Source organism: Prionailurus bengalensis, chromosome B1, assembly GCF_016509475.1.
Source record: "Prionailurus bengalensis isolate Pbe53 chromosome B1, Fcat_Pben_1.1_paternal_pri, whole genome shotgun sequence".
Classification (NCBI taxonomy): domain Eukaryota; kingdom Metazoa; phylum Chordata; class Mammalia; order Carnivora; family Felidae; genus Prionailurus; species Prionailurus bengalensis.
This window is the reverse complement of record NC_057344.1, coordinates 145,515,229-145,539,466: the sequence shown is the minus strand read 5'-3', so window position 1 is coordinate 145,539,466 and position 24,238 is coordinate 145,515,229. Positions and strand designations below refer to the sequence as shown.

Here is a 24,238-nt window from a genome sequence, read left to right as displayed (position 1 = left end):
TTTCCAGCTGGAGGAAGAAGAATTTCGCAACTGTAGTATAAATAGGGATTATTGAGCTCCTCCAGAATACTGTTGGCCTCAGAACAACACAGATCTAGCTAAAGATGAAATTTAGGACAGTACCAGAAACAGCAAATGGACCTTAGGTTCTGTCTGTGATCCAAGAGACAGGGACTTAGGATCATCCAGGGAAAGTCTTGGTAAGTCACAGGTAGGATGCTGCCATCTGAGTTGAGAAGACATTGAAAATCACAACAGAGAGCTGGAGCTCGGGATCAGAAGGCAGGAAGATAACTAAACTAATGGGATTCAACCAAGTATAATAATTAAGATCATTAGACTAATTTTTCCAAATGGCAGGTTTTGGGTTTTTTTTGTTTTTTTGGTTTTTTGCCTGTGTTCCTCTTTAAAATATTTGACACATAAATTCCACTTTGAAGTCCTCTGGTGTTGTAAAGTTGCCACTAAGGATTTAACAAAGATGAGAGCTGAAGCCATCAGATTTGGTGATATTGTGCAAAAGAGCTCTTATATTCAGGGGGTGATAAGAACTAAATATGGAGAAAACAGAGATAAGAGAAAGAACACAAGGATGCACTATTACAGAGCAAACAGAAGATCGTTCACAGCCAGCCCATCTAAGAGACCATGTAAAAAGAAAGATATATTTTTCAATATATGTGCAGCACTGTGTTAAGTGAAAAAGAAGGAAAATGATACGTGTCTCCCTCCAGGAGCACTTTTTCATGAGCATAAGGGATATATGAAAATTGAGGGGAGGAGGGTAACCTGTGTTACAGCTTACTAAAGCATATGGAATAGATTTCTGCTTCTGAACATAATGGAGTAACAGAGACCAGTTTTAACTTTTTTAACCTTGAACAACTAAAAAAAACCCAGACGAACTATATGAATCAATGGTTTTCCAATATTGGACAATAGGGAGTAATCCTCTAAGAGAAGGGAAGCAATCAAGATGAGCCCTACAATTGCCTCAGTCTGATACTTAGAGTGCCAGTCTGGGGTACAGAGAAAAAGAATTTAGGTAGAGCCAGGCAGTCTCCCTGAGTTGAAGAAATGGAATTGAGAATTTTAGAGGAGGACAAAGAAGCTAAAATTCCTAAGGTACCCTACCAGAACTACACACGGAGAGAGCTCCAGAACCTGAAGAAGTTTCTTTTCAAGGCCTAAGCTGGGTACTGATTCATGCATGCTTGTGTGAAAACTTCTTAGAGCTGAAGAAAGAATCATCAGACATGATTTGACAGAAAAATTTCTGACATTCATTCAAGACTGGGAGTAATTCAAGTTCCCAGCAGCAACAAGAGAGAAATTTAATAATATATGGGGCATCAGGTTTAGTACTCAGAAGGATATTGCCTAAGTACAGGGGCCAAATTAACCTTATTCTAAAGCCTGCTGTGGTCCCACTTAACAAAGCCTAAATGTAAGCCATGAAAGAATCAAAATAATTCCAAATAACCATGTCCTAAAACAAAGTTCAAAAACAGTTTAAGTAATTCAAAAATAGATAGCTAAAAAGATGAATAAATAAATAACCCAACATGAAAATACACACTGCCTATCACCTAATCAAAAATTGCCAGACATGTAAAGAAGCAATAAAATACAACTCACAGTGAAGAGAAAAATTAATGAAAAGCATTTTAAGGAGAGATGTGGAAGATTTTTTTTTAAGTTTCTTTATTTTGAGAGACAGAGCAAGGGAGAGGCAGGGAGAGACGGAGAGAGAGAATCCCAAGCAGGCTCTCTGCTGTCAGCACAGAGCCCAATGCAGGGCTTGAACTCACGAACCATGAGATCATGACTTGAGCTAAAACCAAGAGCTGGACACTTAACCAACGGCGCCACCCAGGCACTCTGAGATGTAGAAGATTTTTAAAAGAGCCAAAACAAAGGTACAAAGAAGAAAATTACAATGCTTAAACATCACCAAAACAAAGCAAAACCAAAAAGACCCAAATTCAAAACAAAACAAAAAAACATTGAATGGACCTACATGCAACATAAGATAAGTTTGTAAATTTAAAGACAATTTTCCGAAATAAGATAAAAAAAGATTTAAACAATAATTGAAAAAGGCAGCAATGAGTTGTGGGATAACTTCATGTGGCCTCATATACATGTCTTCAAGGGAAATGGGGAGTTCAGAAAAAATATTTGAGGACCTTGTGGCTGAAATTTTTCCAAACTTGATGGAAACTCTAAACTTAGAAATATAAGCAATTCTAACTAACTCCAAACAAAAGAAACATGGAGAAAAACTTCATCAAGCCACATGTTAATCAAATTGTTTTAATACCAATGAAGAAGAGAAAGTCTCTAAAGCAACCAGGACAAAAAAGACAATTAAGAACAAAGATAAAAATCATAGCATATTCCTCATTGGAAACAATACAAGTCATAAGAAAGTGAAGTGACAGCATTGAAATACTTGAAAAAAATACTGTCAGTCAAGAATTCTGTATCCCGCAAAAATAAAAAAGTCAGTGAATTAGACTAAACTAACTAACTAACTTTTACAAAGGCAAAGTAAAGATTCTTCCAGACATATAAAAGCTGAAAGACTGTGCATCAACAGACAAGCAATGAGAGAAATATTAAAGGAAATCCAGAAGGAAAATGATGCCAGGTGGAAATCTGGATCTAACCAAAGAATGAAGAGCTCCAGGAATTCTCTTTTTAAAGCAGAAATGAAAACAGTGTGTTGTGCTCTTTATGATATATGTACCAAAAACAAAAACAAGAACAAAACAGCAGTAGTCTGATTCTAAAGTAGTTCCCAGTGATCCCCACTTCCAGGTTTAATTCCCTTCCCTGTGTGTGAGATAGATCTGAAGACTTGCTTCTGGGGAATGGAATCTAGCAAGAGTGCTAGAATCTCACTTCCAAGATTGGGTTGTAAAAGCCTGTGGTTTCCATCTTGCTCACACTCTCTCTCTCTGTTTCTTGCTTGCCCACTCAGATGAAGCAAACCACCATGTTATGTGCTGTATTATAGAAAAGCCCAGGTGGCAGAGAACTGAGGGTGAACTCTAGCCAATAGCCATGATGAAATTGAAGTGTTCCGTCCAAAAACTCACCAGGACTTGAATCCTGCCACCACATGAATTAATTTAGAAGCAGCTCCTTCCCCAGTTGAATCTTGAGCTGACTGATGCTCTAGATACCTCGTTTGCAGCTTTGTGAGACACCTGGAGACAGGGGACCCAATTAAGTTGCATACTAATTCCCGTCCCACAGGAACTGCAAAATGATACGTGTTGTTTTAAGCTACTCATTTTTGGAATAATTTGTTAGGCAGCAACTGGTATGCCAGGAGAAGAGAAATGGAATATATATATATGGGGATAGATATAAAATACTTTTGCCCTGTTTGTTACATATCTCTATAAGGTAACTGAGTGTTTAAGGCAAAACTGATTTTATAGCAAATGAAGAAGTTAAATGCATGAGAATTTTTTTATGAGTGGTGACGGACAGCAGATCGGTGGTTTAGAAACAGGGCTAGGTGTGGGGAAGGATGGGATTTCAAGGGGGCACAGGGAAACTTTTGGAGGTGGTACGTACGTTCATTCTCTTGGCTGTGGTGATGGTTTCATGGGAGTATACTTGGGTTAAATCCCATTGTGCATTAATTATACATTATTTATATGCTCGAAAAAGATGGGAATAAAAGAATAAAAATAAACGATAGCAGTTTAGAGAAGGGAGAAGCATCGCTTCTCGGCCTTTTGGCTAAGATGAAGTGAGAAGGGAGAAGCGGTTGTAAATTGTAATGATCACAAAAGCCTTCACAAAGGACAGAGGACCTAGCCACAGAGTCGGGCGTTGGTAAAGTGGTAGAAGGAAAGCAGGGAGGGAACTAAGGCAGAGGGTAGAATATCAAGACCAAGAAGCAGGAGTTGGGATTGGTGTGTGGACAGGAAGAATAAGCCAGTGCCCAACACTGAGCAGAATGTATCTTTTGAGAAAACAGCCTTCTTCAGGCTTTCAAGGGTAATTTCTTCCTGAAAACCTCCAGAAGGCAAATGCCTGTATGTCTGAGACATAATTACTATTAATTTCAAGAGATGTTGATACTTCCTGAGCCCTGAAATTAATCTACTTATTCTAAAACAACATCAAATCCCCTTCAAACGGACACTGTCACTTAACTAAATGGCATTAGTTGTCATGGCATGGCCTTCCAAGGCAATTTCCCTTCGTTAATTACTCTGTGATAAGGCTGAATGCCTTTGTTCAGCTTATTTATGGCTATTGCATACCATACGTTTAAACATTTACTATTCCGTTTTAGCCAACAGAAGACAACAGAAATCAATAAAAGCAATGTAAATGAAGCATCGGATTGTCACTGCTATAGACTTACGAACCAAAAAACGCTGGGAATATTTCACCACTGGGAAGATGACTTCATAGGGGCTCTTGTTTCCCGGCACTCGAATACTTGGGAAGCACACACCAAAGCAGTTCTCATAAATGTGAATAAAAGCATCATCATAAGCTAAAGCCGATATTACATGACACTCCTTGCAAATTTAAATTCTTGTAAGCCAGAAGGGCAGACTCTGGGGTATAACTGGGAAATAAGCTTGGAGAAGAGCGAATAGGACCAGGGTTTTATTGTTAGATTAAGGATGTGGGACTTGATTGGGAGGCCTCTGCTATCTGGAAAAGGAGAGGGACGTGATGAAAGATGTGCTGACAGTGACGTAGAAGGCGTGAGCAGAGTAGACTTAAGCAAGGAAGGAGTGAGGCGGGAGGGCTGGACAGGTCACCATGGGGTAGACCAAGTAAAGTGTGATGAGGATGAATAAAGCAGGTGGCAGCGTAATTCCAAACACATTTAATAATAATAACTAATATTGATTGCTTCCTCTCTGCCTGGCACTTTTCTAAGTGCTTAGATGTAGGAGTTCTGCATCTACTGTGTATTTACTACGGGGTGTACACTATTTTACATTTGAGAAAACCGAGGCACCAAGAGATTAAGTAACTTCTGCGTGGTCACAGAGCTAATGAGGAGCAGCGTCAGGGTTTGAAGATCTTGTTCTGGCCCCAGAGTGGTATGTTTGCTCTGCAGACCCACGAGTGTTCTCTCTGTGCGGTCCCCATGCGAGTACAGAAAGTGACATAAAAGGAGCCCATGGCCCCTGCCTTCGTCCAGGACAGTAGCTTCTCCTCTCTGAAACAGCCTCCAGCTGCCTTCCCCAGCTCCAGACTCACCAGGCTCTGGCCAGTTCTCTACCCTCCCCAGAGCGATCTTCCAGGAGCTGAAAGCTGATCACATCACCCCCTGTTCAGAGTTACTGGGATGAAGTCCAAAGCTCATCTGTGTTTTCTGAGGCCCTACCTGGTCTGGTCCCAGATTTTCTGGCATTCTAGGTTCCAGACATGACATGAGACTTCATGCTCTCTCATTTCTGGGATTCCATACATGATGCTCTTTCTATGTAAAATACGGTTCCCCCAGGGCCCTGGGTGGCTCAGGTGGTTAAGCATCTGATTTCGGCTCAAGTCATAATCTCACAGTTCGTGGGTTCGAGCCCCGCGTCAGGCTCCGTGCGGACAGCTCGGAGCCTGGAGCCTGCTTCGGATTCTGTGTCTCCCTCTCTCTCTCTCTCTGCCTTTCCTCTGCTTGCTCTCTGTCTCTCACTCAAAATAAATACACATTAAAAAGTTAAAAAATTAAAAAAAAATACTGTTCTCCCTTCTTCCCACCCTCCCTGTTCTCCATGGACTAACTTGCACACGTCCCTCACATCCAATCTGAGAGGTCACTTCACTCAGAAATTCCACACTGACCCCTGACCTGCATACGCCTGCAGCCCTCCCTCTGATGTGCCTACCCAGTGCCCTGTGCCCTCGCTAATTACACAGCAGTCTAACCTGACACTTGCTAATTGGCTCACTCCACTGAATATTAAGCTCTGCGAGGGCAATGACCTTGTTCATCATTCTATCCCCAACACTTAGCATGGTACCTAGCACAGAGTGGGCTCTAAATAGTTGTTTTAATTGAAGGGAAAACAAAGATTGAGTTTGACGGGATACAGAAAACAAAAGTGAGGAAGAAATCAAATTTCCTTCTAATTCACTGGGACTAGCTAGTGCCATTGGGCAACATCAGGGGAGCATTTAGAACTGTTTTGGAATTGTTCAGGTTACATTGGGGCCTGTTGAGTTTGGTGATGAAATGTCATCTAAGGAATGCCCTGTGTGCCGCTGGAATGATGGAACTGCGGGCTCATTTGTGAAGCTGGAGATTCAGACTTGCTAATGTTACCCTCTTAAAATTTATACCACCTTTTTAAAAGATCTTTTTAATGTGTATTTATTTTGGAGACAGAGAGAGACACAGCACGAGCAGGGAAGGGGCAGAGAGAGAGGGAGACACAGAATGTGAAGCAGGCTCCAGGCTCTGAGCTGTCAGCACAGAGCCCGACGCGGGGCTCGAACTCATGAACTGTGAGATCGTGACCTGAGCCGAAGTCTGACATTTAATTGACTGAGCCACCCAGGCGCCCCAAACTTTTTTTTTTAAAGAGAATCTTGCTTTCCTTTCTTCGCTCGGCAGTGTTTACTTTAATAAAGTGTAGCTTTATTAGAGTGAAACAGAAATTGAAGTTCTCATCAAACACATTCCTCTCCAGGGTGTGTGTACAACCCTACATAGAAAGGAGAATTAATTTTGTCTGAATGGTTCGGAAAGGTTGCTTGTATCTTTTTTATTCTGCTGTCCTTTGCTTAGGTCATAAATGAAAGGACGGATTTCAGAGAGAGAAGCCAAAGCCGAAATGCTCTTGATTCAATTACACAGCAAATAGAAATGCTATTCCTGATCTTGCAAAGAATAATTTGGCTTTTCTATGTATCATTATTTGATAAGGACTTAATAAAAGGTAGATTTTCTGGATGAAGACTTGTGAATGCGATTCCAGCCCCATAGCCATACCCAAGCAAGCAGAGACCTTCTGCTTCAGTCTGCAGAGACCCAACTAACAGTTGATAAGTGCTTTTAGGGTGAGATGTGATGCTGTCATGCTAAAAATAGCCTCTGAGCTGGACAAGAGGCGTGTCAGTAGTCTGGCTGGGAGATAATCCCTGCCAAAGGGTATGTGGGTGCCTGTCCTATAGTCTAAAGAATGACCCACCCATTTCTTTCTGACTGGATATATGAGGAATTTGTACGTTTGGCTTGACTGTGTATGTGTGTGTGTGTGTGTGTGTGTGTGTGTGCGCGCGCACTCATGCGCACATGTGCATTCATTTGTAGCTTAATATTTAACCATAGTGTAAACACTTGCCTTTATGGCTTCCATATCTACAGGAATAAGATCCTCCTTACAAAAGGACTTGCAGAATTGCTGAAATAGTTAGATTTATCTGAAACAAACCCCAGGTTTGCCTCTTGTGGGCTGTGTGACTTTGGATGGACGGATGAAGAAATCATGGCACCTCTATCTATCTATATATATCTATCTCTATCTCTATGTATATTAATTCAGCCTTAAAAAAAGAAAGAGATCCTGCCATTTGCAACAACATGGATGAACCTGGAGGACATTCTGCTAAGTGAAGCAAACCAACACAGAAAGGAAAAAAAAAACAAAAACAAAACTGTGATCTCACCCATATGTGGACTTTTAAAAAGTCAAATACATAGAAGCAGAGAGTAGAACTGTGGTCACCAAGGGGCTGGAGGTGGGGAAATGGGGAGAGACGTTGGTCAAATGATACCAAGTTGCAGATACACAGGATGACTAAGTCTAGAGATCTAATGTATGGCACCGGGACTGCCGTGAATAATACTGTGCTGAATACTGGAAGTGTGCTAAGAGTAGATTTCAGGTGCTCTCATCACACACGCAAAAAAAGGGGCACTTACGTGAGGAGATGATACGTGAGTTAGCTTGACTCACATAAGTCATTTCACTTTATGTGTATATGTATAATCATCATGTTGTACTCCTTAAATATATACAGTCTTTATAAAAATAAAATAAAAAGAACTTGGATAAAGGTAATGCCAGAAATAAGGGAAGGAGCTGGTCGAGAAGATGGAGAGGAGGAAAGGTGAACCAGTTGCTGGACTTACTGAGTTTGAGTGCAAAGCCCAAATGGCATTTGGAAATAGAGCATCGGAACCCAGGAGGCTGGATAGGTTGGCCTGGGAATTGCTTTTAAATTAAAGCCATGAGTAGGGTGCCTGGGTGGCTCGCTCAGCTAAGCATCTGACTCAGGCTTAGGTCACGATCTCGCGGTTTGCGGGTTCAAGTCCACATCTGTCTCTGCACTGACAGTGTAGACCCTGCCTGGGATTTTCTCTCTCTGACCCTCCCCCACTCACACTTTCTCTCTCTCTCTCTCTCTCTCTCTCTCTCTTTCTCTCTCTCTCTCAAAATAAATATATTCCAAAAATTTTTTAATGTTTATGTATTTTTGAGAGAGACAGAGACAGAGTGTGAGCAGGGAGGGTCAGAGAGAGAGGGAGAGAGACACGGAACCTGAAGCAGGTTCCAGGCTCTGAGCTGTCAGCACAGAGCCCGACGCGGGGCTCGAACTCACAACCCCTGATATCATGACTTGAGCTGAAGTCGGACGCTTAACCAACTGAGGCACCCAGGCACCTCAAAATAAATCAATTTTAAAAAAGTAAAATAATAGGCCTTTTGGCTAAGATCAAGTGTAAAAAAGTAAAATAATAAAATAAAATAAAGCCATGAGGGGGTGCATCTGGCTCTTGATGTCAGCTCAGGTCATGATCTCACACTTCGTGGGATTGAGCCCCGTGATGGACTCTGCACTGACAGCTGTCTGCTTAGGATTCTCTCCCTCTCACTCTCTCTCTTCCTCTTTCTCTCTCTCTCTTTGCCCCTCCACCCCAAACAAATAACTAAATAAAAACCTAAAATACAGCCATGAGCTAAAGCTGCCTCGGCCTCAAATTAAGCACACGTGCATTTGGTGTCGTTGTGTCATCCATCCCAGCGTTACTGGAGGGAATTTAGGAATATGTTAAAGAAGTGATTCAGAAGGTATCAAATGGGCAGAGTTACTTTTTGCATAAACTTTCTCTCAGCAGCAACACTTACCAATTTACTCTAAGTGTACTGAACGCAAAAAAATTACTCTTCGAGTTGAGCTACCAATTTCTGTACCTCTCCCGTCAATCCATCCAAATTAGCTCATGCCGCCGGCCTCTGTCCTCCCAGATTGATGCGTTTAATAGCATCCGTCAGCAGGGGCTGCAGAGCAGCATTTTCTTGGGTCCCGAAGATTTTCATCAGAATACGCTGTACTCCAGTATCCCCACCGGTGGTTTTGCTGACACTTTTCCTAGCAGAGGTGGCCTTGCGGCAGAGACATTGAGAGGAGCGCCAGTCGTTGGGGGGGTGGGGGGGGGGTAACCAATGAAACCCTGGAGATGATGTTTATGCGGTTGTGTGTACCCAACTAGTGATTTACGGTGTTTTAAGCAGCGACGTCAACTCGGCGATTAGGGAGAGCAGGCTAATTCTTTCTGGAGTGGTGAATGCGTTCAGGAGCAAGAGCGTGAGAGAGAGTCTGGGTTTCTAGGCAAATTAGAAATCAGAAAGCTGCTTTCCGCAAGCGACAAATTAGGAAGTAATTAATCACATCAAATGAGGATTCACCGTGGAATCTCTTCACACAGCCAGTTCCCCTCATCACTTAACATATTTGATTAAAATTCATTACCCCACAACATCTCTTCTATAAAGCGTGGTTCCTCATACTGATTTCTACTGATTTAGTTCATTATAGGGAACGTTTCTGCGGAGAAGAGTCACTCCTCCGAAATTAACCGGGTACCCTGATAGCACATAAACTGGAAATAAGCTTTGTCGCCACTGAGCTTTTGCCCTTCACCCCTTCGTGTGAGCTGTGAGCCTGCACATGTGACTGGAGGCACCTAGAGACTGAGTCCTCCCCCTCTTTATTCAGGGAAATAATGGGTACATGGTTCTCTGTTCCCCTAGGATGCTGTGCCTATCTTGGACAACATAGCAGGACTCGGACCACATTCCACGAGAAGATAAAACAGAGAGTCTTCTCCTGGAGTGTCTGGTGAGGAATGAGGTCTTTCCATGGGGTGTTTCCATCCACACAGTTGTCAGCCCCAACCCAGGGTTAGTTCTGAAAAGTGACACCTCTCAGTAGAGAGACCAAGCGCAGCACTGAGGCCCCCTCACCAGAAAAGGGGTTAATGACTGGAGACTCGAGTCTCAGAGAGGAGAAGCAGCATGTCCATGGCACCGTGCGTGGCCTTGACACCCGCAAAGCGCTTCCCGCCTAGAACACTCAAATGAGTAACAGACCTCATTCTCACTCAGATGTTTATAGAGGAGACAGATCCTCCGATCCTAGGGCTATGTCCTGACACTGGAAGGTGTTTTTTTTTTTTTAACCTGTTATTTGAATTAACACACCATGTAGCATTAGTTTCAGGTACACAATATAGTGTGATTCAACAGTTCTTTCTATACATTACCCAGTGCTCATCACGACAAGTGCACTGCCGACCCCCTATTTGCCCCAACTTCCCACACACCTGCCCTCTGGTAACCATCAGTTTTTCTCTATAGTGAAGAGTCCGTTTCTTGGTTTGCCTCTCTTTGTCTTTTTTTCCCTTGGTTTGCCTCTTTTTTTTCCCCTCTTTGTTTTGTTTCTTAAATTCCACATATGAGTGAAATCATATGGTATTTGTCTTTCTCCAACAGATTTATTTCACTTACCATAATACTCTAGCTCCATCCATGTTGTTGTAAATGGCAAGATTTCATTCTTTTTGATGGCTGAGTAATATTCCATATTTATATATACATATATATGTATACATATATACATGCATGTGTATATGCATATATACATACATATATATGCATATATACATGCATGCATATATGTACACATATATACATGCATGTATATATACACATATACATATATGTGTGTATACATATATACATGCATGTGTATACATATATACATGTGCATATATGCATATACATGCATGTATATATGTGTATATATGTATATGTACATGCATGTATATGCATATATACATGCATACATGTATATGCATATATATACACACATGCATGTATATATGTATATACATCACCCTTTCTTTATCCATTCATCAGTCAATGGACACTGGGCTCTTTCTGTAGTTTGGCTATTGTTGATAGCACTGCTGTTAACATCAGGGTGCATGTATCCCTCTGAATTAGTGTTTTGCATTCTTTGGGTAAATACCTAATAGAGCAATTGCTGGATCCTAGGGTGGTTCTAATTTTAACTTTTTGAGGAACTTCCATACTGTTTTTCCAGAGTGGCTGTACCAGTTTGCATTCCCACCAGCAATGCAAAAGAGACCCTCTTTCTCCAAATCCTCACCAACATCTGTTGTTGCCTGAGTTGTTTATTTTAGCCATTCTGACAGGTGTGAGGTGGTATCTCATTGTGGTTTTGCTTTGCATTTCCCTGATGATGAGTGATGCTAAGCACCTTTTCATGCCAACACTCTGAGCTTTTAAACCTGTTATTTAGGAGACAGTTTAAAAGGCAGAAAGAGAGCAAAAGCACAGAAATTATAATTAATTAATTCAGTGTGTTATTTCATAGCCTACCAATCCCTTTCACCTAGTTGTTTATCTGCTTCTGTCTTACTCTGTTCAGGCTGCTGTAACAAAATTCCGCAGACCAGGTAGCTTAGAAACAACAGAAATTTATTTCTCACAGTTCCGGAGGCTGGAGGGTCCAAGATCAAGGCACCAGCACTGTTGCGTTCTGTGGAAAGCCCTCTTCCCGGCAGAGCTGGTATCGTCTCTGCGTCCTCGCAAGGTGGAAGGGGCTGGAAGCCCTGTGGGGGTCTCTTTTATAAAAGCACTAGGGGCGCCTGGGTGGCGCAGTCGGTTAAGCGTCCGACTTCAGCCAGGTCACGATCTCGCGGTCCGTGAGTTCGAGCCCCACGTCCGGCTCTGGGCTGATGGCTCAGAGCCTGGAGCCTGTTTCCCATTCTGTGTCTCCCTCTCTCTCTGCCCCTCCCCCATTCATGCTCTGTCTCTCTCTGTCCCAAAAATAAATAAATGTTGAAAAAAAAAATTAAAAAAAAAAAAAAAGCACTAATCCGGAGCACCTGGGTGGCTGAGTGTGTTGAGTGTGCAACTCTTGATTTCAGCACAGATCATGATCCCAGGGTTGTGGGATCGAGCCCCCAGTAGGGCTCCACGCTGTGTGTTGCCCCTGCTTGAGATTCTGTCTCTCTCCCTCTGGTCCTCTCCCCAGCTCTCTCCCTCTCTCTCTCTATCTTAAAAAAAAAAAACACTAATCACGTTCATGAAGTGAACTCATGATCTAAGTACCTCCCAAAGGCCCCACTTCCTAATGCTGTCACATTGGGGGTTAGTACTTCAACATATGAATGGAGGGGCACAAACATTCATACTATAGCACCCACCTTTCAGCACACTTGACAAAACAGATGATTTGTGTGGGGGAAGAGTGGGAGAGGAGGAGTCACGACTGCTCCAGTGTCAGAGGTCTTTACTCAGAAGCGTCAGGTGCAAAAGGCATAAAGCATCAACATACACGGGGGAAAACTAGAGTCAAATTGCCGCGGTGAGTGGAAAGGCTATATGAAATATGAAACAAATTTATCTCCCCCAGTATGCCTTCTTCCATAGCAGGCATGCAACAGGGATTGGTCACATTGGACCTAAACAAACAAAAGTCTAATTGAATTTTTAAAAAGTAAACTGCGAAGCAAAGCTTAAAATTTAAAAATAGTAGGAGGATGCCATTCTCGTGAGGGTGTTCTTGCCTGAGAATAACGAGAGGCAGGTCCCTGGTGGTTAGTTAAGTGCTGTTTCCTCAGCTTGCTCAGCCTACTGAAGCCACTCAGCCTCATTCATGTCATATCAAGATTCATGATGAAACCGTCCAGGACTCTCTGAATGTTTTTTTTTTTAATAAAGTGGAAAATCACCTTTAGCTGTTTCCTTTTCCTTTCTGAGGCACGTTTTGGGTGTGTGAGGTGGTTCAGCGTCCAGAAGCATCAGCCTAGCGAACACCCCCAGAAACGCTGACAGGCCTTGTTGCCTGTGGCTTCGTTCAAGGATGTGGGGGCACTCCATCTCCGAGGCTCACAGCTGATGCCATGGGGAGTAATAGTCTCTCTCTGATTGTGCCTAAAAAGTGCCTTCTGCAAATTATTAGCAGATTAAAGGAGGTGAAGGCAATAGGGCCCAGTTTCCAATTAGATAGTGGTCAACGCAATGGCCTAATATTTACTGAGCTCTTACTTTGTGCAAGGCATTGGGATGAGCTTTTTTACATAGTCTCTCATCTCAATTGCAAGTCATGAGAAACCTGACCAGTAGTGCCTTAATCCCCATCAGCATTTATTGTTTATTTAACAGGAAGTCTGGAGACAAGGCAAACCAGTCCTGGCTTGGCAAGATCAACAGTATTATCAAGGAAAAAGGCTCTTTCTCTCTTACGCCTTCATCCTCCCTAGTGGATTGACTTTCACTCTTAGCTTCACAAGATGGCTACCACTATGCCAGACATCACATCTGCATTAAAGACAGGAAGGAGGCAGGGGGTGAGGGGGGACACCTGGGGGCTCAGTCAGTGAAGCGACTGACTCTTGATTTCTGCTCAGGTCGTGGTCTCATGGTTTGTGAGTTCGAGCTCTGTGTCCGGCTCTGTGCTGACAGTGCAGAGCCTGCTTGGGATCCTCTCTCTCCCTCTCTCTCTGCCCCTCCCCTGCTCTCTCTCTCTCTCTCTCTCAAAATAAATAAAATAAACATTAAAAAAAATTAAGACAGGAAGGAGGGGGAAAGGATAGGTACGAAGGGAATTTCCCTTTCTTATATATGCCTTTCATTAGAAAGCAAAATTTTTCCAGAAGCCCCTTAACCTATATCCCGTCAATCTCACTGTGCAGAACTGGGGTTCACAGTTCTTCTAGCTGCAGAGGAGACTAGGAAAAGTGCATCTAGCCTTCACAGCCTCTATAGGGAGGCAGGCAAGAGGAGATTTGGAATGGATGTTAGCTTAGTCAAGCAACAGTGTCTGCCTTGTACATATTATTTATGTCATCCTCACGATAGATGTACAAAAGGAATACTGTCGTTATCCCCAGTCTGAAGATGAGAAAACGATAATCAAGAGACTTGCCCGAGATCGATCAGCTAATAAGTGGTTGGGCTTATAGCTTTCACCATAGAAGGCAGCCATCTAGCAAGGTGGCTAAGAAGGCAAGTCGCTGAGGTAGATTGCCTTCTAGACTGAATCCAAGCTGCACCGCCTTTGAGTTATATGTCTTGAGAGGTTATTTAACCTCTTTTCACCTTAGATGGCTCACCTTAATACTTATAAAGTCCCCAGAAAATTTGGCTTGGAGTAAGCACTAGAAAAGTGTTAACTAAGAAGATAGGAAGCAAGCAGCTCATTTATAACAGCCCTGAACTGGAAAGAGCCCAAATGTCTGCCACTGGAAGAGGGCATAAATAGATTGTGGTGTATTCATAGAATCGAATACTATCCAGCAATGAAAAATGATGGGTTATTAAACATAAAACACAAGACAGTGTTATTACAGTGAGTGAAAGATCCAGACATAAAAGTACACACTGATTCCATGTATGTGAAGTTCAAAAGCAGACAAAACTAATATTTTGTGATAAAAGTCAGAGTAAGAGTTACTGTTGGAGAGTTAAGTCTGTGAGAGGGGATGAGGGAACGTTCTGGGCTGCTGGAGAGGGTATCTTTGTCTGAGTGGTGGTTATGCCAGGAAATACACGTGTAAAAATGCATTGATTTGTACCCTTAAGGTGTGTGCATCATACCGCAGGTATGTTATATTTTGATTCTAAAAGTACATAAAAAGTAAGAGAAAGAAACTATGAAGCGTACCATTTATGCTGACTGCCATTTCTGGAGGAAACTCTTAGAAAAAAACTGGTGGTAGGAAGAAGAAGGGGGCCCACCAATGTCAAGGGTTATTTGTCTTCTCTCAGAAAGATCTGCTGTCCTGTCCCTTCAGAGGAAACTTCCTCTGAGTCATTAGCCCGGTCATGGAAATATGTTTGCACTGGAGCCATGACCTCTGGGTGATCATTGGTGAACTTTAGTGGTGAGGCAAACAGGAATACAATATCTGATTGCATTTTGGGGCATTATCCTGTAATTAGCCAGATTGCCTACTAATTCACCAAGAAGAATGCCAGGATGCGTCATTCTGGGATGCCCTTGAGAACTGTCCTTTCAAAGGCAGACTGATGTGGAGCTGGCCATCTAAAGAGCTCCAGCTCTTTGTGTGGAACAAGGGGTCATGGATGGCACTCTGTACTAGGCACAACCTGGGGGAAGAAGTGGGCAAGTGCATTTAGGCTGAAAAGGCAGTGGTGACCTCCACCAGGGCTGCCTTGGCCACGGGGGCCATTTGAAACCTAAAAGAAGATTCCCTGGGACACCTGGGTGGTGCCCTCAGTTAAGCGTCCGACTCCTGATTTTGTCTCAGGTCATGATCTCACAGTTCGTGGGTTTGAGCCTTTGGACATCCCCTTGGAGGTGTTAGATTTTCTTCTTCTTCCATCCTATTACCACCCACTGTACACGCCCATATCCCCCTCAACCACAGAACAGCCGATGAGAAGGTTCTCGCCCTCCCTACATTGTCTCTTTCTCTCCATTGCTCTATCCTGAGAAACCCCAATATGGTACTTTGGAATTTTGGGTATCTGTTGGCATCCTTGCTCAGCATCATAGCCTCCTCCTGGAGACAGACCACCACAACCCCCACTCAACCAAAGAGAATGAGTTTTGGGGGACATCTGACTGACCAAAGATAGATGTGGCTTCTGGGGAAAAGGAAGAAAATGTTACTTTTTTTTCTCCAGGCAGTACAACATTCTTCACAAGTGTTATTCCCTCGTTGGCATTCACAGCACCCACGGGGAGCCTGGTGATATCATTAGTCCTGATTTTATGGATAGAGAAATTGAGTCATACTCCAGGTTTGCAGGTTCTGATTCGGTGGCTGAAAAACAGAAACATTTTTCCTCTTTTTGGACTAGAATTGCATCTCATTTCCATAAACAAAACACTCAGGAGAATATGGCTTTTCTACTTCAAACAAGTGTCTTCTTAAACACAGTGATGGCTTTGGGGCATACACATTCTGTCTAGACATACGATAGCCTTCCAATACCATATGGTTGGACCAGACTCTGATTAGTAATGGTTTTGCAGATGTTAGATGAACCTTCTGAAGTGTTGGGTGCCCTCGGCTGGGCAATTTTTATAAGTGTGAATGTCCCTAATGGTGACTTCACTCAAACTAAAGGACACTAGGACCTAGCTTTGATATTGAAAATTATATGTCATGTTAAGATGAGTTTTATTCTCTCTTTTCCTGTCTGTTTAACAGAAGGGTGGCCCATTCTGTAAAGAGATGGTAAGGCTGGCCTGTGTTTGGGCCAACTGATTGATGGCCAGCATTTCAAGAGCTGGTAACTCTGGTCTATATCATGCTCACAGAGGGGAAATTCCTGCAGTCTTCAAAGTGGAAACAAGCAAGCAAAAATAGCAAACGTCTGTTTCAAGACCCGTCTACAATTTCATATTAGCCAATGGTTTTTGTGGAACTTACAGACAAATCAGAGGGAAAATGCATTTGTGCTATCAGGGCCCAGCCTATAAGCCAGAGAACATTTCTGTCTTTCAGAGGGTAGAGGATCCATGTTTGTACTCAATGAATATTTATTGAGTCCCTTCTCTGTGCCAGGCACTAACACACACACACACACACACACACACAAAACAAGCCGCAGTCTCTATTATTAGGGCTCCCAACGGATGGAAGACAAACGTGGAGAGAAATCATGGCTCAGTTTGCTTCAATTGAAATCTGTGTGAAGTGCTGTGGCAACTTCACAGAGGAGGGGAGGCTCTGGAGTTCTCGGAATTGGGATGGGAAGAGGGGATTCAGGGTAGGAAGAACAACAAATGCAAAGGCAGAGAGGTGGACAGGAGGCAATATTTCAGATTGCCAAAACATTGTCATTTTAGGGATTGAATTCCTATTATGGGCCAGGCAGTGAGGTATACGTGGTGAGCAAATCCACTAGAGTCCCTGTTCCACATGCATTCTGGAGGCTAAAGAGGGAGGCACGCATTAAACCAAGCTTCTTGTAAGCAATTACATAGCTAACACGCGGATCGCAGTGCTCTGACGTTAAGGGACTGGGTGCTCGGAGCACATGAGAGATTGGGAGCAGGTGAGGGAGAGATGTAGCAGGAGAATCAGCGACGGCCCTTAAGCTAACACTGGAATGATGAATAGGAGGAAGTCAGGCAGAGAAAAGAGAGAGCACTGTTTAGGCAGAAGGAATAGTATTAAGGGAAAAGCCTGGTGTGTTTTGAGGGCCTGTTGGGTGCAAGGCTGGAGGGGCAGACTGGGATCACGGAGAGCTTTCCAGGCCTTGCTGGGGATTTGAAGTTTTATCCTCAGTGGAGGGAGAAGCCAGTGCGGGCTTCCTTTCTTCCTCTCAACCGTCAAAGCGGTGTGATAGGGTCCAGTCGGCCTTTTAGGAAGCTCACCGTCGTGGCTGTCTGGCTAACCTTAGCAATCACTTAGCAGCCATGGGGCCTCTGCCAGGCAGGCCTGGCGTGATCCTCGAGACCACAGTCAAAGGCAGTGCTCATGCTGACTTGGCAGCAACGGGGAAGAGCCTGACTGCGTTTTGATCGAGTTTCACTGATTGTGCCAAAGCTCTGTCACATGTTTTCTCAGGTACTTGACGAGGCAAGGGCAGGAAAGGACATGCCGGGGGTGGGGGTGGGGGATAGGCAAGCAGCACAGGTAATCAGGCTACCTGGGACTCTGGCACTGACCCAGGATGCTGCTCACGAAGCCCAGGAAAAGGTGCCAGTTCAGGGCACTCGTTGTCCGCCGGATGCCAACGCTCCCGACTGCTGCTGACGGCCAGTCGGGCGGGGAGACGCGAACACATGTGCACAGTGTGGACTCCCTTCCCCGGAATATCCTGTAACTCCTCTCGGCACTGGGAGAACTCACCTACCCGCCCCAGCTGTCAGCTGCCAAGTCCCTTCTCCTAGCAAGGCAAGAAACCGGGGCTGGAGCCAGACACCTTTCTTTCATCCATCCAAGTGACACAAACTAGGATATAGGTCTCTCCCATACAGCCCAATGGACGTGGACGTGAGTCCCTTTTCGATCCAACTGAGAATCTGCTCTTCTTCTGAGCATCAGCCTGCCAGCTGCTCTCGCAACGTAAAAGCCTCAAGCTGCCCACACTTCAGGAAAGACTGCCGTTCGTTAGCCTACGAGGAGGAATCTCCGATCGCGTTCCATTGGTCATCATACCCCTAGAATTCTCATGCGGGCCAAGTCTGAGAGAGTCAATCCTTGAGTCGGTCCGTTTCAGGCATGGAGGCCTGTCACTGCCCAAGCAGCACACATCGTATCTGACCACGTGGGTCACTGTTTTTTGGAACAATGCACAATTCACCTCTAATTTAGAGATTAATGGGTTGGATTTCTTCATCCTAATTGTTCTGCCATTTTCTCAAGGAAATATTAGAACTAATTGTTTTCCTCAAGGCAAAGGGACTCTGCTTTGGGTGGGAAGGTGTATGGGGCACTGCATTACTTTAACTTACTCAACTGCCCCGTCTCCTATGGACGCCTCCTTGCTTCCTCTGTAATGGCGGTTACTACAGTACATTCTACCACTATTTTCATGTCAAGGGCATTGTGTGTGTGTGTGTGTGTGTGTGTGTGTGTGTGTGTGTGTGGAGTAGGGGGAGCTGAGGATGGAAGGTCTACTTCCGATTCTGTCCCTAAATGATTCTTTCCAGGCAACGTGGCCCAGATCCTCCTCCTAGAAGTCTGAGGTCGCTGACACCACTTCCACTCTGAGTCTGTCCCCCGTCTGTCAAATGAGGAGCTGTACTCATTCACCACATAGGCCCTCTCAGCTCTAATTTTTTTTTTTTAATCTGAGAAAGTATACATCCTTATCTGTTTGACTTACTCAGTTTGGTAGCCCTTGGGAAACACAAGGCCAACATGTAAGAAAGCAGAAATACTTCCTCAGACTCTCTCAGTGGTTCTGAACGTTGAAGTCATAACCCCAATGTAATGGTATTTGGAGATGGGGCTTTGGGGAAGTGATCACGATTAGATGAGATCATGAGGGTGGGGCCCTCAGGATGGGATTAGTGCCTTTGTGAGAAGAGAAAGCAGGGAGCTCTCTCTCTCTCTCTCTCTCTCTCCAGGGGGCAAGACCCTGTGAGGACACAGAAGGTGGCCATCTGTAAGTGTGGACTAGAGCTCTCACCAGAAACCGCATAGGCCCACACCTTGCTTGGACTTCCTAGGATTCAAACTGTGAGAAATAGATTTCTGTTCTTAGAGCCGTCCAGTCAACATGGTATTTTGTTCTGGCAGCCTGAGCGGATGAAGACAGCAGGCACTCCCTAGGACAGTCAGAATAAGCCTTGGATATCTTCACGCTGAAGATACCCACCACCATGCAATCAGAGCAGTATGGCGTGTGTACCGTCAAATGAGGCAGATCAGAGGCTTCTGATGCCTTGTTCAAGGGAAGATAACCAGCACGGTCACAACTTGCTGCATTGTTGTTTCATTAAGAGTAGGAATTGCTTGAATTAGACTGGAAAGTATTTTAAGTAAGTATTCAGAAGATATGGGGCACAGATCCTCCGTCCCTCCCCACACTCTGCCCCCCCAACTCTGTCCCTCCCCCACTCATGTTTTCTCTCTCTCTCCCTCTCTGTCTCTGTCTCTCAAATAAATAAACATTTAAAAAAACCTTAAATAAGTATTCAGAAGGTAGCCATGGGAAATGACCACCTCCAGTCTTCTTTGGAAGCAGGAAGGGTAGGGGTTATTAAAGTATATTAGTCAGGGTTAAACAAGAAAATGGACATTTCTAGCAACAAAACCAATTACTGGAGCATGTTATTTTTAGCACTTTAATGATTTCCATGGTACAGCTTTTAGCTCCACTGGAAATGACAATGCAAGTGTCACCCTGAACATCACATACCTTAAGTGGCACCTTGTGTGTTCTCATCCTTTCAGAACCAACTCAAACGTCATCTCTTCTGTGACCTCTCTAAATGTCCTCTGAAAATGACATTTGTATATTTTTGCATTCCATGGTCCCTATACAGATTGGATTCATTGTACTTCAGGGCTCCCACTCTAACCTGCTTTTGCTTCAGCGAGGCACTTACCACATCATATTTCAGGAAGTCAGGTGTCGTTTCTGTCCTGCTGGATATCGAACTCCCTGAGGACAAAGCTATAGACATAGAAGCTACTCAATGAAAGAAAGAAAGAAAGAATGAATGAATGAATGAATGAGTGTTTCTTTGTATATGACTTATTCCTAGTTTATCCCAGGTTTCCAAAGATTCTGACTCGCCTACCAGACTGAGACTGTTTCTGCCTCCCTCTGCCAGTCTGTTCAATGATACTGTCAACAGTAAACATTGCCATTTTTGTTTTGTGGCCACAGAATAATGAGCCATGGGAACTACCAGGAGGCAGAGCTAGTAAGCTCCAAAGGTCACATATGAAGGTCCAGTGTTTTAATAATCTTTGTCCCAACTGTTGTTTTGTCCATATTTGAAAGATCTCTTGATCTGTATCCATCCTGAAACCATTGACACTTCAGAACTGCCAAAAGTCCGCCCTAGCAACATGGACTATTATGTGGCTAACTTAGGAGGTCTGCCCTCCTGTTTCCTAGGACAGTCGCCCTCGTATGGTTTATGGTCTTGACCAACTCCTTTTCTGTAAGATAAAACCAAGTGCTTTGATAAGAATCCAAATGTTAAATTTGGTTAAGCATGAGAAAATTATGTTTTCAGGATAGATTCTGTAGCATAACTTTTCATCAGTTGCTGAGGCTACTATGCACAAGAATGAAGAAGTAAGCAGTTTTATCCCAAGTGCCTGAATGCATCCATATACATCTTTCCCCCCCTTCCTCTGTGCTGGAATCTAGCCCATGTTTTATTCCTTATGAATTTTGATCATGGTTGACCATTACCTATATGCTACCCCAAAGGAAATCTCCTCAGAGTATGGAGGGTTAAATAGCTGGAGACCTAACATGACATCCGAGATAGGTATATGTCATGGGAGAGTGGCATAGAGTGAGGCTGACTTTCAAAGCAAGGTTCCTTCCCTCATGTTACACCTGGTAGGCAGCCATTGCTGAGGTAGCTATGATGGGTGTGGCCATACTAAGGGATACATAGAAGAGAATAGAGAGATTCTGGGGTATTTTTGAATGAAGTTCTTAAGTTAATTCATTTTCCTCCCTTCCTCCCTTCCTTCTACAAGTACATACTGAGCACTTACTATGACCTAGCCACTGTCTGAGGCAAACAGCAATGAATAAGATCATGTCCCTATACCCTCATGGAACTTCTATTCTGATAGAAGAGAGAGAGAGAGAAATAAATAAATAAATAAATAAATAAATAAATAAAATGATTTCAGGAAGAAACCATTTTATTCTACGAAACACAAAAATGACCAAAGGGTATGGTGGTTCCTCAAGCAATCAAGCATAAAATTACTATATGACCCACCACGTCCACTTCTGGGTATATGATGAATTGAAGGCAGGGTCTCAAATGGATATTTGTATACTCAGATTCGTAGCATTATTCACGGTAGCCAAAAGGTAGAAGCAACCATCGAAGTCCATCAATGAATGCATGGATGAATACAATGTGGCCTATATATACAATGGAATATTATTCAGCCTTAAAAAGGAAGGAAATTCTGGGTGGAATTTTCTGAGAAGGAAACTCTTGGGTGGCTCAGTTGGTTAAGCATCTGACTTTGGCTCAGGTCATGATCTTGCAGTTCATGCGTTGGAGCCCTTCATCGGGGGTCTCTGCTGTCAACACAGCAGATCTTCTGTCCCCCTCTCTCTGCCCTTCCCCTGCTTGTGCACGTGTGCTCTCTCTCTCTCTCTCTCTCTCTCTCTCCCCCTCTCTCTCAAAAATAAACATTTTTTTTGAAGTAAGGAAATTATGACACCTGCTACACTATGAGTGAACCATGAAGACATTATGCTAAGTGAAATAAGCCCATCATAAAAGGACAATTATAATATGATTCTACTTGCTTGCATTACCTACAGCAATCAAATTCATAGAGACAGAAAGTAGAATAGTGGTTTCCAGGACTGGGGAGAGGGAAGAAAGGAGAGTACTATTATTTAATCGTGCAGAGTTTCAGTTTGGAAAGATAAGAAAGTTCTGGAGATGGGTTAGTGGTGATGGTTGAACAATAATGGGAAGGTACTTAATGCCACTGAACTGTACCCTTAAAGATGGTGGAAATGGTAAACGCTATGTATATTTTAACAATTAAAAAAGTAATCTTTTAAAAAAATAAGCAAGGAGCTAGCTGGAGTAGGAATGGTTATAGTTAGGATCATCTGGGAAGGCTCCTCTGAGAAGGAGGTGGCCATTTGAGTAGAGATCAACTGGAATGATGAAGAGAGCATGGGGAGACAATGGGGGATTAGTTTGGGATTTTGTTCTAGGTGCAGCAGATAGAAGGCTTTGGAGGGTTTTGACCAGTTGATGAACATGATCTGATTGATGACTTTAAAATATGCTGGCTGCTATGTGAAAAGTAACTGAAAGGGAGAAAATCTGGAAAGCAGAAGACCAATGAAGAGACTATGGCAATAGTCTAGCAAGTGACTGGTGGCTCAGGTGATGTTGAGATAATGGGGAAGGTGGTGAAAAGTGATTAAGTTAGGATGTTTTCAAGGTTGGGCCATTATAATTTGCCAATGAATTTGATGTGCAGTATGAGGGAAAGAGATGACTTAAGGTTTTGACTTAAGGTTGACTCGGTTTTTTTTTTGTTTTTTTTTTTAATTTTTTTTTTTCAACGTTTATTTATTTTTGGGACAGAGAGAGACAGAGCATGAACGGGGGAGGGGCAGAGAGAGAGGGAGACACAGAATCGGAAACAGGCTCCAGGCTCTGAGCCATCAGCCCAGAGCCCGACGCGGGGCTCGAACTCCCGGACCGCGAGATCGTGACCTGGCTGAAGTCGGACGCTTAACCGACTGCGCCACCCAGGCGCCCCAAGGTTGACTCGGTTTTTAAGCGAGCAGCTGAGTGAGAGAGGGTGCCAACGACTAGGGGAAAAGGTTGGGGGGATGATAAGGGGCATGGGAGTCCATCAAAAGATGGTTTACATAAAAAGCGAAATCAAGGGGCGCCTGAGTGGTTCAGTCAGTTAAGCGACCTACTTCAGCTCAGGTCACAATCTTGTAGTTCCTGAGTTTGAGCCCCACATCAGGCTCTGTGCTGGCAGCTCAGAGCCTAGAGCCTGCTTCAGATTCTGTGTCTCCCCCTCTCTCTCTGCCCGTCCTCTATTCATGGTCTATCTCTCTCTCTCAAAAATAAACATTAAAATTAAAAAAAAAAACCAAACCCAGTACTAGCAGAGTGATAGCACATAGAAGCCATTTATTAAGTACTTGAATGAAAGAATTAATTAGTTAATTAAACGGAATGTGTAAATGGAGGGAGGAAGGAAGGAAGGAAGAAAAGAAACTAATTCTAAATTTTACAAAATGTGAAAGGAGAACATTTTGCAAGATGGTACGATTGTAAAGACCCCAGCTTCCAGTCTCAGATGATATTTCCAAACCTCAAATTCCTCCTCTCAGCTTTTATTCTGGGATTACCCCCTTTCCTCCTTCACAAGGGATGTGTCCACATCTTGACTCATGCCAGCCGGCAAGCCCATAGCGCCAGCATCCCTGTGCATAAATGCAGAGCCCACAATCCTGGAACAGGGAACAGCCAATCAGTGAGCTCCCCTCAGAGGGACCAGCCAATCAGTAAGCTCCTCCAGCTGTGCCCTCACCAACCACGCCTTCCCCACCCTCAGCACATAACCTGGGTATCACTGCAGGCATTGGGGAACCAGCCCCTCAGCATTCTGGACAAATCCCCATAAAGGTCAGTTCCTCAGAGAGTCTCACTATTTTAAGGGCACACTTCTAAGCAAGCAGGAGATGAGATGGGTTCATTCAGTGTGTTGGCCGGGCTCGTGTTGCCTGACCCACTAATTATTTTT

At 43.6% G+C, this 24,238-nt stretch overlaps 1 protein-coding gene across 2 annotated transcripts in view; it reads left to right on the top strand.

The window, feature by feature from the left end:
* PARM1 (prostate androgen-regulated mucin-like protein 1) overlaps positions 1 to 24,238 on the top strand; it is a 112,935-nt gene that overhangs the window by 48,456 nt on the left and 40,241 nt on the right. The gene's annotated exons all lie outside the window — the stretch shown is intronic.